Raw genomic sequence first — 12,534 nt, forward strand, 5'->3', positions numbered from 1 at the left:
GTCAAGGCTATTTGAACTGCTAGTGGGAGTGCAGATGAGCTGTTTCAGAGCACTTGCATTGACAATGTTCAGGAATCTCTGAGCCTGCCTGTTAGTGGCCATGTATGTTTCCCACTTTATGAAGCGGTAGTTAAAATCACCCATGAGTAGTGTGTTGGGCTGAATAGTAACTTCAGGTATGTGGAGTGTTCTTTTTGGTTCGTGGTTGGCGACCTGTAGCTAGCAATGATATGGTGGGGGATTTTGCCTATGTTCAGCTGGGCATGGAGTATCTCAAGTGAGTCATCCTGCTTGACCAATCCTGATGTGTGATTGTTTTTTTATGTAAATGGAACCACCTTCTTCATTTGTATTTTCCTTTTCAAAGCATGGTCTGAATGTGTGATAGGTATTGTAGCCTTGCACTACTGGGGTGCTTTCGTCAGCCTTGAACCATGTCTTTGTAACTGCACAGACATCAGTATTCTCCAGGTTGAGCACAGCTTCAAAGGAGTGCAGCTTCTTTTTAAGACTACTAGCACTAAGCAGTAGTACCTTCAGCTTGGCATTAGAAGAATTTGTTACATCTGTTAACTTGGCACTGCCTACAAATAGTACTATGGGGATGGCTAATGCCTTGGTCAGGATTCAAAAGCCTAGTGCCAACAGGTGAAGACCACTTCTGGCAATGTAGCACAGCCTGCCGATCATGACATCCCTGGCTGACAAATAGTACATCCCATTGGAATGACACCAGTAGCTATGCCAATTACTGAAGTCAATCATTTTCTGTTTGTATTGTGGCATCATTCTTGGTGAGGGTAAAATGCTGCTCAATGCGAGGCTCATACCTACCTGTGACGTATTTAGCGAAGCCCATCATATCTCTCTTCATATATTTCAGGGAGATACATCTCAGGTCATTCACACCCACATGGACTATGACAGAGTAATACTAGTACTTGCGGATAAGTAATGTGAGTACCTGAGTAATCTGGTGAATCTTGGCCACTGACAGGCAATTGACTACAACCCTCTCTTTTTCCACCCTGGTGAGGGTGCATCCATGTGTCTCACGAGGAAGTCACCTATATTCAAGATATTTGAATGTGTGGTGTTTCACCTTAGGGGCTTGCTTATGGAAACACTGTGATATGTATTTTTATGTGTATTGGTTGATGCCGACTTGATTTTATTTGGATGTGGTTTCTGACGGCAGCCTATTGGAGACCTCTGAGGTTGTGGTAAGTTACTTGTAAGTACCTCTGCATATGTGGGTTTATGTGCTGAAACACTATTTAGTGAGGGAAATAAAGTGCATATGCTGACAACCTGCCTGTCATTTGAGTTATCAGTACGTGAGAGTCGTGTCTCAATTTTATTATTGTAACTACATCTCTCACATATTGTGTTTGTTTCAGGATTGAGTAGTTGTCAGTATACATGAGACAGTTGTTACATTTCCTCAGGATGCCCATGTCCACCAGGCTGGCCACAGAGATAGCAGAAAAGTGTCTATCCCTGGTTTCACGTTTTTTACTATGGGTTTAACTAAGGAGAAGAGCGGGTAGATTTAACTGGACTGGGATGATAGCACATGGATGATGAATGGATGGTATACTCAGTGTGAACTCCAGCTATCCAACAATGCGATGCTGCTCTGTGCACAACACAGATGCTACAACAAAAGCAGGGGGACTGGAGAGGCTGCAGAGATAATTATTCAAAGGCAATGTTAACTTAAAAGCATTTGCATCTATACAGGGCACTGCTAACTGCCATTGTGCAGAGAGCAGCCTAGCACAAATACTGGGCTTATATAGAATCCGAAAAAAAGTATTACAACAGCAAGATCAACAGACCTATCAGGAAAACACTTGATAAGCTTTCAGCCAGCAGTCCCCATTTCAGATAGGTTTGCTACAGCACACTTCTACCTCAAGAGCGCAGTCAGTAAAACCTCTTAATGTAAAAATGCTGGTTTTAGAGTTCAAGTGCAGGGAAACCGAACAATCTAGATTTTACAGTCCTGTAAAAATAGCAGACGCAATGCAATTAAGTACTACAGCAGGAGAGCAAAGAGTTCAGCTTTGAAACTCAACTAAAGTGTGATAAATGTAACAAATAAAACAGGATTCTATGAAATACAGTAAAAATAATTGGCAGAAGTTCAAAATTATAGTTATTTTTGTTCTTTTAGCAGAGGATGGCTTTAGATGCAGCCGATTCTCTGTAACTCTTGGGCAAAGTAGCCAAACCAAGAGCAACTCTGGGGAATTGGCACAAACATACACAAACCTTGAGCTTATATATCTTCAGGAAAACAAGTTTTATAACAGCAAGGCCTACAAACTAATCGGGAAAACACACTATAACAGTCAGCAGCCAGTCAACTCAGGTTTGATACAGCATACTTCTGCCACAAGAGTGCACTCAGAAAACCATCTTAATGTAAAAATGAAGGTTTTAGAGCTCGGGTGCATAGAAACCACACAATTTAGATACTTCAGTCCTGTAAAACTAGCAGGCACAATGCAATTAAGTACTACAACAGCAGTGGAAACAGTTTAGCTTTGAAACTCTACTAAAGTGTGAGAGATGTAACAAACAATGCAGGTTTCTTATTAAATACAGTAAAAATAATCAACAGAAGTGCAAAATTATACTTATTTTCATTCTTTTAGCAGTGGATGGCTTTAGATGCAATGGATTCTTTGTAACTCTCAGGCAAAGTAGTGATACCAAGACAAACTCTGAGGAATTATGCACCTTTGGCACAAGTATGTAGTATGCATAATATGTTGTGCTCTTTGAAAATGCAGTAGGAAATATAGCTGTGAAATGTATGTACAAGTGCTAACAGGACATAAGATATATGTTAGCCAAGGCTAATGAAGTTTAACTGTGATAATCAGGAGTACATGAAAACACCATCACCATTAGTACCAGAATATGAGATGCCCAGTGCACAACATGGCTGTTGAAAAATCACACTCCACTACTAAGTAAGGAGATAGGAGAGAGAACTCAATATTGGCTGAGGGTGTGCTGCATAGTCAGGCTTACTTTAGCATCCAGGTTTTCACTGTTGACACTGCAGAGCCATTTCTCACATCCCAGGAAAGACGACATATTCTTATTTGTATTGTCTGTCATTGTGTGCAAATTAGTAGTGGTTAGCTCATGATGTACCTACTATATCAGCATGCACTGAGGTACAACATCAGGTATGGCATTTATGGTCCTAAGGGGGATGTTCCTCAGCTTTCCTTTTATGCTAGAGATGCTGTCTAATTTGTGCTGGAAAAGATTAGATCAACTTCTGCTGATAATGGTTTCCCCTGCCTTTAATACAATTCTTGACCATTAGAAACTGATCTACTTCGGCTATACTAGAGAGATTCCTTTCGTAATAATGCAATTTAGTCTGTAAGGACACAACAAACAAGGAGCCACATTTCTCCCCAGCCAGTGCTGAAGTATATAGGAAATATGTAGTTAATGCAGGATTTAGTGAATTCACTGTAATGCTTACCATCAGATTTAGAAAATATGATACTGTATCGATCTGCATATGACTCACAAGTGTAATGCATTGTATACTGGACAGGAGGCTTGTTAGTCACTTTGCACATCTACAATGCACTGATGGCTGTTAAGCAGTATGCAATGCATGTCAATAATGATTGCTTGCTATATATATGACCACAGCACTTTAAATATGCTGTACATACTGAGAAAGTTTTGCAACAATATGCTGAAAATATTTTGCCACCAAATCTGTGTTTTGTTTTGATGACGGATAACAGTAGCATATCAAATGCATGCCTATGCAGTATGTATTAGGGTTACATATATACAGTACATGCAGCCATTTTTGTAGCTTCTGTATGGTGCACATTGCATTCAAACAGCATGCACACTTCTATTCTCTTAAATGGAACATAATTCTTCTGATAATGCACTGCATTAAACTCATGTATTTATGCATATCAATCATAATTTCCATTTCATTATAACTGTCTTGAATATACGATCAGTCTGAGTTGGTCATGGCTCAGGTGGATGTAAAAGATCCCATGACACCTATCACAAAAAAATAGGGGAAGTTTCCTTATACCCTGGCCAAATTTCCTCTAGTAGTATAAATAAAGACTCAGATCTCTGCTGAAAAACATCTACTAGACTAATGGGATTAACCCAGTTAACAAAGGATAAATGAAATGTTTTATGCATATAATTACTGTTACAAGAAAATGATATTTGAGAGCATTTTGGTAAATACTGTCCATTGACTGCAAAGACGTTATGGCATTATATTGCAGAATGATGTGATAATGTCCAAAACTGTAATTTGTAATGTTGTTCTGTAGATGATATCTGGTTAAACTTAAAAATGTTGAATTTTATCAGAAGAATGAGGTGGTCCTGTAAACACTACACACTAAAAGTGGAATTCTTATGAACTGAGGAGGCAGTAAGCAACTGTGTTGCTATAGATGCACATACATTGTAGCAGTTAATTCCATGGATGAAGGCTATGAATGATTCAGTAATGAGTGGTACAGAAGGACAAATGATATGAAGCATGTTATGAAATGAATGGTTCAAAAATATCAGCAGAAGTGGGAGGAGACACCAACATATATCAGAAGGAGTGAGAGCTGGCATCTGGATATATCAGAAGGAGTGGGAGGAGACATCAGGATATATTAGAAGGAGTGGGAGGAGACATCTGGATTTGTCACAATGATACCTGAAGAGTACCAGCTCACTAGCATCTTTGAAGAAGTGCCCATCATTAGTGGTCACGATAGAAGTGGTGGTGCTGCCAATGAGGTCAGTTATGTATGTAGCATACATGGTGCTTTTTGAGGATGTCTTAACATATAGCATGAACTCAAATGTATTTCATTGTATTCACAGAAGGGGATGTGCAGCAGCCGTGTCAGTGCCAACTCAGGGAGACAGAAAAAAGAGCTAGAGTGGGTGGCACTGAGCAGGTGGCACATAACTGCTTTCACACTGCTTTGTTATTCTTTGGACTGCTGTGACACATGCTTCATTTATGTTATAGGTGTTAGGACAACTGGCACTCTGGTGTCATCTATGTAAAACCCTTTTCAGTTTGAGTTAAAACAGACTGGCTACAAGCCAAATACAAATCCGCAGATCTGCTGCATTGTTTCCTATATGGCTTATATCAGTTTTTTAATTTCTCCAAATCTTGTGGGTTTCCAATACCATGATAGGAATGGACCCCATTCCTAAGTCAAAGTATGATTAAAGTTCATAAAACTGGCATTGTTTCAGTCTTTGATGTCAGCCAGAAGTTCTCTTCACAGCACTGAAATGTGCACAGTAATGACTCCTTCTGCAATTCGTACACCTTTGTGACTGCTTTCATGATAGAGAATATTGCAGCCACTGATGCAGTGCATGCATCTACTGGTTTATCTAGGCAGTCAAAGTACGATATATGTATGTATGTATGTATGCCACTGATGGTCAGCATCGCCTCTTGAATGATATTTTACTATAGGAAGGAAGTAGTTACTGTCCTGCCACAATATGCCCCATGCAAACATATATGTGTACAGTGTTGGTATAAGCTGTGGAGGCTAAAATGTGATGGTACTGGTTGGAAGCCACACTATCATTGGTTACCAAGGTTCAGATCATTGGACTCAAACTCAATAGTTGCTAGACTTGCAGCATTACAGAAGCCACTGGACATGATTTTGCCACACCATTGAGCACAATTAATATTCTTGATCTGCTATTGCAAATGTTACCAATTCTGATGATGCAGTACAGTCTGTATAGATTTTAGGGGGAAATGTCACTTCACAAGCCTGAAAACTCACAATGCCATATGATATTATCAGCAAGTACATTGGCTCTTTCATGAGTTCTGTGTGCAATATGAGCAGTGTAAAATGTTGATGGCATAACTGTTATCTGTTGCTGCCTATCAGCATAATGGGCACACTGTTAACATTATATATTTGTATTGGGATGTGTGCCCCTACCTTGTTGCTTGGGGAATGGTGCAGCAGCATTATGCAGCACTAATAACATGCAGCAATCAACTGTTCTGCATCCTCTAACATGCTGCCAGGAGGCAGGTATCAGGGCACAAAGGAACTCCTGCAGACTATTCAAACCAGATGGTCATTGAACATCTTTTCATGCGCAGTTAGTGATGCATCTTGGCTGTGGTTATTCATCCCAGACATATGACCTGTGTCTCTTGTTTCAATTATAGGTATTTCAACCTGTCATCAGTAAAGAGGAATGTGGAAATGCATTGCAAAACTGAATATCAAGCCCCTTCCAGCAGTCATGTATTGACACATCCCCTACAACAAATATAACAACCACAAAACTGTATAACTGTTACCACATATTCTTCCATATGTTCATGTCCCCTGGACACATAACACAGCAGCTGTATTCCTGTTCATCCTTTTGAAGTGTACTCTGCAGTCACCAATTCCTTTTCTTTCTCAACAGTGAATTTCATAGCATGATAAACATTAAAATGGTCATAGCTGTATTTACCAAACAGTTTCAAGGCTAGCAGTGTAGTATTTAGACATATTAGTTAATCAAATGAAAATGTCTCTAAACTGCATATTTTACTCAATGTGCACTGTACCATGGCTGCTGACTGAGGCCCATAGCTGGCTTTTCACACAGTTCTGAAGTCTGTGGCCTTTGAAGAAGCCAAGACTTCTGATGGTGCCGGTTGGGGCAGGGCTCATAAATAGTGGTGAAGTAGTATAACATATGTTTCTATTTCATTCACAAAGACCATAGGAAGTGTCTGCTCTGGACTGTTTATGAGGGTCCCCGGTTTAAGGTGAATTCCAGGCACTGCACTGTATGGCAGTGAATAATGCCATGAGTATCAACTGCATTGGTCAGCAGTGCAGGTATTACAAAAGTGACCTGAGAAGGTGCCTCCCTGATCATCTTCATCAGCAGAAAGAGGAAATTAGGAAATATGCTACAGAGTTCTGCAGTAACAGGTTCATGTACTCCAATTTAGTCTTAACTGACAGCAAAATCCAAGTAATTTGACTCATAGGTATTTTCCTTTAATGTTATTTTTTGAAGAGACTGAGAATAATATCCTAATATCCTAATATTTTATTGGAGTATGTTGCACCTCTCCAGATGCAGGGATATGGGTATCCCAGCAATATTGGAGCTGCACATAGTTTTGATACCTGTAAAATTATATATTTGTTATGGTATTGCTAGTAGAGGAAACCCCTCCCACTGCTGTTACATGTATAGTGACACACAAGCACTCTACATTCAGACTGCTGTGTTCTCCTGTCACCTTACCTCTGTGTATATCCAATGCTATCAGTGTATTGATCAATGGTCTGCCTCTGGGTATCCCTTCAGAATGCCTTGCGTTATACCTATGGGGTTTCTACCCTGCATTGCTGTGCCCATTGACATAGTCCTGCCTAGACAGGAAGTACAGATTTGCCACCATGACATTACACATGCACTGTCCATTCAAAGTCTTATACCAGAGCCAATTCTATTTGGCATAGCCTTGGCAAGCCTTGGCAAGCCTCATAGTAATATAACTTATCATGTAATCTTGACTGACATATATCCTATTAAATGAATGCCAACAGTTGTATATGACACATGTTTAGGCCACCATTTTGGCATCTGTGGTTATGTCCCAATGGTAAGGTTCACCTGTTGCCTGCAGGTGTCCATGTGCTAGACCATGACTACCAGCTCCTTGCATGTTCCCAGGCCATGTAACAGTGCATCTGGCTGTCTCTGTCCAGCCCCATGGCCCTGCAGTCACTCATTGCACTGCATGCATTGTTCTCATCACATAAATCCAGGGTCAATGTTTTGGCCATATCAACCTGCTCTTGGTGCATTGTCTACATTGTCACTGCATATCTTAAAACAATTTACTCATCCAGGTGTGTTCGACACTGTCAACATAGCATTGCTAATGTTTTCCCTGTTAAGTCTCTCTTTTTGTCACTTTCCTTATTTTATATTTCTTTGTTGTTATTGTTATGTTTGTCTCCATTTATGTTATTGTTTAATGCTATGTCATGTTATTATTTAGTGCAGTGTCATCCACAGCTGTAGATGATGTGCATCAATGGTCCCCTTACTGTCAACCTGTTCTGCTATCCCCTGCTACATTTCCAGCTGCCTCCAGGACTGACTGTCTGCAGAATAATATAAGTCATCCAGCAGGAAGTGACCTGATGGTTCCATGGTTGCCTCTGCTCATCTATCAATGGTGGGGGTGTATGCTGTCCATTCGGGAGCACCATGCATATGTCATGGTAAGTAACACAGCAGGAGTTGGACAATGTGATGACAGTATTAGTGGACAGCGACTAGACATTTACATTGACTGCCTAGACCACATTCTTGAGAAACAGGCAGAAGAATATTACTGTCTGGACCTGTCCATCAGGCCACCAGTTGCTGAACTTAGAGTGGAGCCACAGAAGTGTCTGACCACTGACTGGGTACACCATTTTTGACAGCAGGGCAGTCATCTGTAATCCCACCCCGTCTCCAATCATGATGTCCCCCTTTATTGTGTTTGACTTCCCTGCCACCAAATGTTTTCCCTTTGACTTTGTGTTTTGTGTTTGCTTGTCTGCTTATTCTACAATTCATATAGCATCTTTTCTGTCTGCCCTTTCCTTACTACCTTCCTGCTCTACCCTTATTGGAAAAAAGCAATCCTTCCTTGCCCCATCAAACTCTTCCTTTTTCCATGTGCTTCTGTGTGCTCCTCTTCTTGTTCTTCCCCCCTTCAGAATGCCCTGTACATCCATGTATGTCCCATTTAAAACAATAAATTGGTAGGAACTTTGCAATGGCTCCTTTTTTATGACTCTAAGTTGTTATCATAGCAGAGCATTGTTATATGTATGAATATTGTCATGAGCATGTTACATGCATGCTACTGGGCTCCTCAGGCTCACATGACTGCTATCACCAAATGCTGTATATCACATGTTGATTGGGCCTTTCACCAGAACATTCCTTAATTAGCTCATCTCTGTCATCCTAGGTGGCTCCTATTACAATGTTAATAAGCTTCAGTCAGCATTGCCCAACTTTAATAGTGATATTTTGCCATTACACAGTTGTATATGAGATATTTCTGAATCTTAGTCATTGTGTTAGTATCTCATGCAAAAGAGCTAATAAGAAAGAGAAAGAGAGAAAGACAGAAAAATGGCAAGAAGATAAGTGCATAGATCTGCATATTTTCTTCTTATTTATACACAGCTTCATTCCTAGCTATACAGGCTATATGTGATTACTTTTGGTGGCCTGAGCAAATATGCATGTTGAAAGTGTTTATCATTGTGTTATGAAGAAAGTGCTTTACAAACCACCTGCCAGCATTTATTTTTCAAAATAGTGTGAGTAGTTTTGACAGAGCTCTTTACAAATTGCATTTACCCTCTAATTCTCTTGAGTTAAGTTTACATTATGCAGAATTTAAATGACAAGTCGCAGCAATTACAGATTGCTGTGTTTAACAAATCTTAACATAGTGATTTCCACATGAGCAGATTGCTTCATAATGCAGAGAATATTTGAAAAGACACAAGGTTCAGGAGACACAATAACATTATATTATAAAAAATATTGCTTTCAAGTTACATTATCATAAATATTAACTCAGTGTAAAATTTAAATAAGTCCAGGCAGAGTGCTGCAAACTCACTTTTTTTTTCCTTTGCAAGCAGCTTAAGATGCAGTTATTTGGAAGAAATATAGTGTTTTAGTTATTTAACTCTTCTGAAAAGCAGGAAGCTTTTTTTTTCTAAGCTGATGTAATTCACAAACATTAAATTTATGCCAAATGAAGACCCCCCAAGGGTCATCAAGATTTCACATCCTCCTAGTTTAAAGCAGAGAGATCCTAGTTTTTGACTCAGCCTTCTTGCTCTTTCTATATGGCTCATTTGAACATGCACTATGTACTTTTAAAGTATCAGACAGACTTTTTGCCTTACTCATACCATGCCACAGTCTTCTTCATTTCAACATAATTCAAATATATTAATTCACTGAATACATCTGTAAAACATGTCTGATTCCTGCTTTTCATTCTTTGTTGGGTTTTCTGTTGCAACATTTTGATACAGCACCTTTCCTTTTGATTCTTGGTGCTGTTGTTGTCTTGGGACCTGTTCACCACTGCACCACAGAGTAATACTAAATTCCTTACATTAATGGGCAATTTAACAATGCTATATAAATGGGTAACACAACTGTTAAGTCAACAAATGCCACATGAACTAGTGAAAATATTGTTAAATGGAAACTAATGTGAGATCAGGGATGTTGTGCAGTGTAATGCTAATATTGTAGACCTACAGACAACTAGATAATAATTTATAGATTTTTCAGAAAAAAATCCTGGTCAGTCTCAAACAATAGTTCAATAAAGGTATTTAAATTCAGGAAAATTCAACATGTAATGCCAGTAGCCTACAGAAGCCACTCAGCCTATTTTAAAAAACAAGTTAAATAAATACAGAGAATTGCAACCAGATTACAGCTTATTTTGTGAAAGTATTAAAAAGGGCTCAGAATATACAAAATGCTTATTAGATAATTTTGCCTTATTTCATGACCTACTAGCTTTCTTTGATTAAATGGAGGAGTGAATTTATGGACATTTTGATGCATGACGCTATGAGACAGAGAAGCTGACCAAAGAAAATATTAACCTGAAAGTTTCTATAATCAAGGATTTATTATTTGATCATTACAAAACTCAAAATACAGAGATTTTTAACATATTGGAAAAATTGTGATACCAGAAGAAAAGGTAGTTGACAGACGATAAAAAAGGACTAATGTAATCATGCACAATACAGGCCTCCAAAGTCTTGTGATCATAAGACTGAAAACAAGAGATAACCTGAGTATACAATTGCTAATCGTGTCTTGGAATACAACAATTCAGTTACTTCCATCAATGACCCTTTAGATTTCCTCCCTTTATAACAATCAGAATGCTTGACAAAGCATGTTAATCAACAAGTTTGTATAGAAGAATCTATATAACAGAACCAAGAGGGACAGTATTTTCCTGGGAAACAATATCCATGTCACCATCCTTATGGTGCAGAACATGGCTGTACATCAAGAAGATAAGTGGTATACAAGAATCAATGCATTCCAATTCAGGTACTGTTACTAAGGGGTGCAACATCCACAAGATTGATAATTTAAGCAATTTTATTATAACTCCTGACAATTATAACTTATTTAAAAGAGGGTTTATGTTTGTACCTCCCATTCAATCAAGCATGGTGACACTTTCATAGATTGCAGGTATTTACTAGAAAATTTAACTTAAGCCTGCTATTCAAAAATTAAGCTGGAACTAATTTGGATGATAAAATGAAAAGAAAGAGTTGTTTTAACCAACCATTGCACTCATAATATATCCATATGAAAATAAATGTGAGCCAGAAACAGGGTAATTGTTCAGTGATAAGATGTGATAAGGATTTCAATTTAGCTATGGCAGACAGAAAATTGTTACAAGAAGTGACTTCTGACAAAACCATAAGTATAATGAAACCCAACGATGGAAAGATTTTGGTAATAATGGACACCACGGATTACAATACAAGAATACTTACAAAATATCTTTAAAAAATGAAATTACTATTGCTTATAAGATCATTGACTTGTATTTAAGGGATTTATTTCAACAAGGTTACAATACATCTACTGTGTTTAGATTTCAAAGATTGACAGTCCTATTATACCCATTATTTTTTGTATAGCAAACATACACAAAAATGTAAAAGACCCAGATTTATGCCCTATAATGGCTACTGATGGCCCCAAAAACACAACCTTAAATATAAATGTACGTAACAACCTAAAATGTTACCTTAATTCTCTTTAACTGTGTTTTAAGAGACTCCTGACATTTTTTTAAATTCTGGAAGAAATGGTGGTTTAATATTTTTGACTATAGATATTGTTGATTTGTTTATGACAATTCCTCATGGAATAGGTCTAAAATGATTTAGTGACATCATAAGTATGTTTGGAGATTTTTTTTCCCCATAAGAAATCAATATGTCAACTCAATGTATGGAATTCACGCAAAATAATTGTATTTGTTTGAATAGTAAGCATTGCCAACAAAGCAAACATGTAGCAATGGAAAATTGCAACAACTCCTGTTTATGTTAACATTATAATCTGGCAAAGGAAAACCAGAGATGTGCTATTCTACAGGTTTAAAAATATCCTAAAACTTTATGGGGAATTTCTTAATGATATCTTTATTTTATGTGTAGGAAACAGAGAGACTGTTGATGAGACTGTGGAATTCATGGGTCTATATTATATCATCGAACACTTAAAAAAGTGAACGCTGATTGATCGACCTAATTTAAGCGAAAGCTTACAATCTCGAACTGTCAGATCAGGTAACTGATAACAAAACACATACATACAACACAAGCACACCAAACAAACAGAAATCCACAC

The sequence above is a fragment of the Protopterus annectens genome, chromosome 1.part1 (assembly GCF_019279795.1).
Source record: "Protopterus annectens isolate FY-2018-M chromosome 1.part1, PAN1.0, whole genome shotgun sequence".
Classification (NCBI taxonomy): domain Eukaryota; kingdom Metazoa; phylum Chordata; order Ceratodontiformes; family Protopteridae; genus Protopterus; species Protopterus annectens.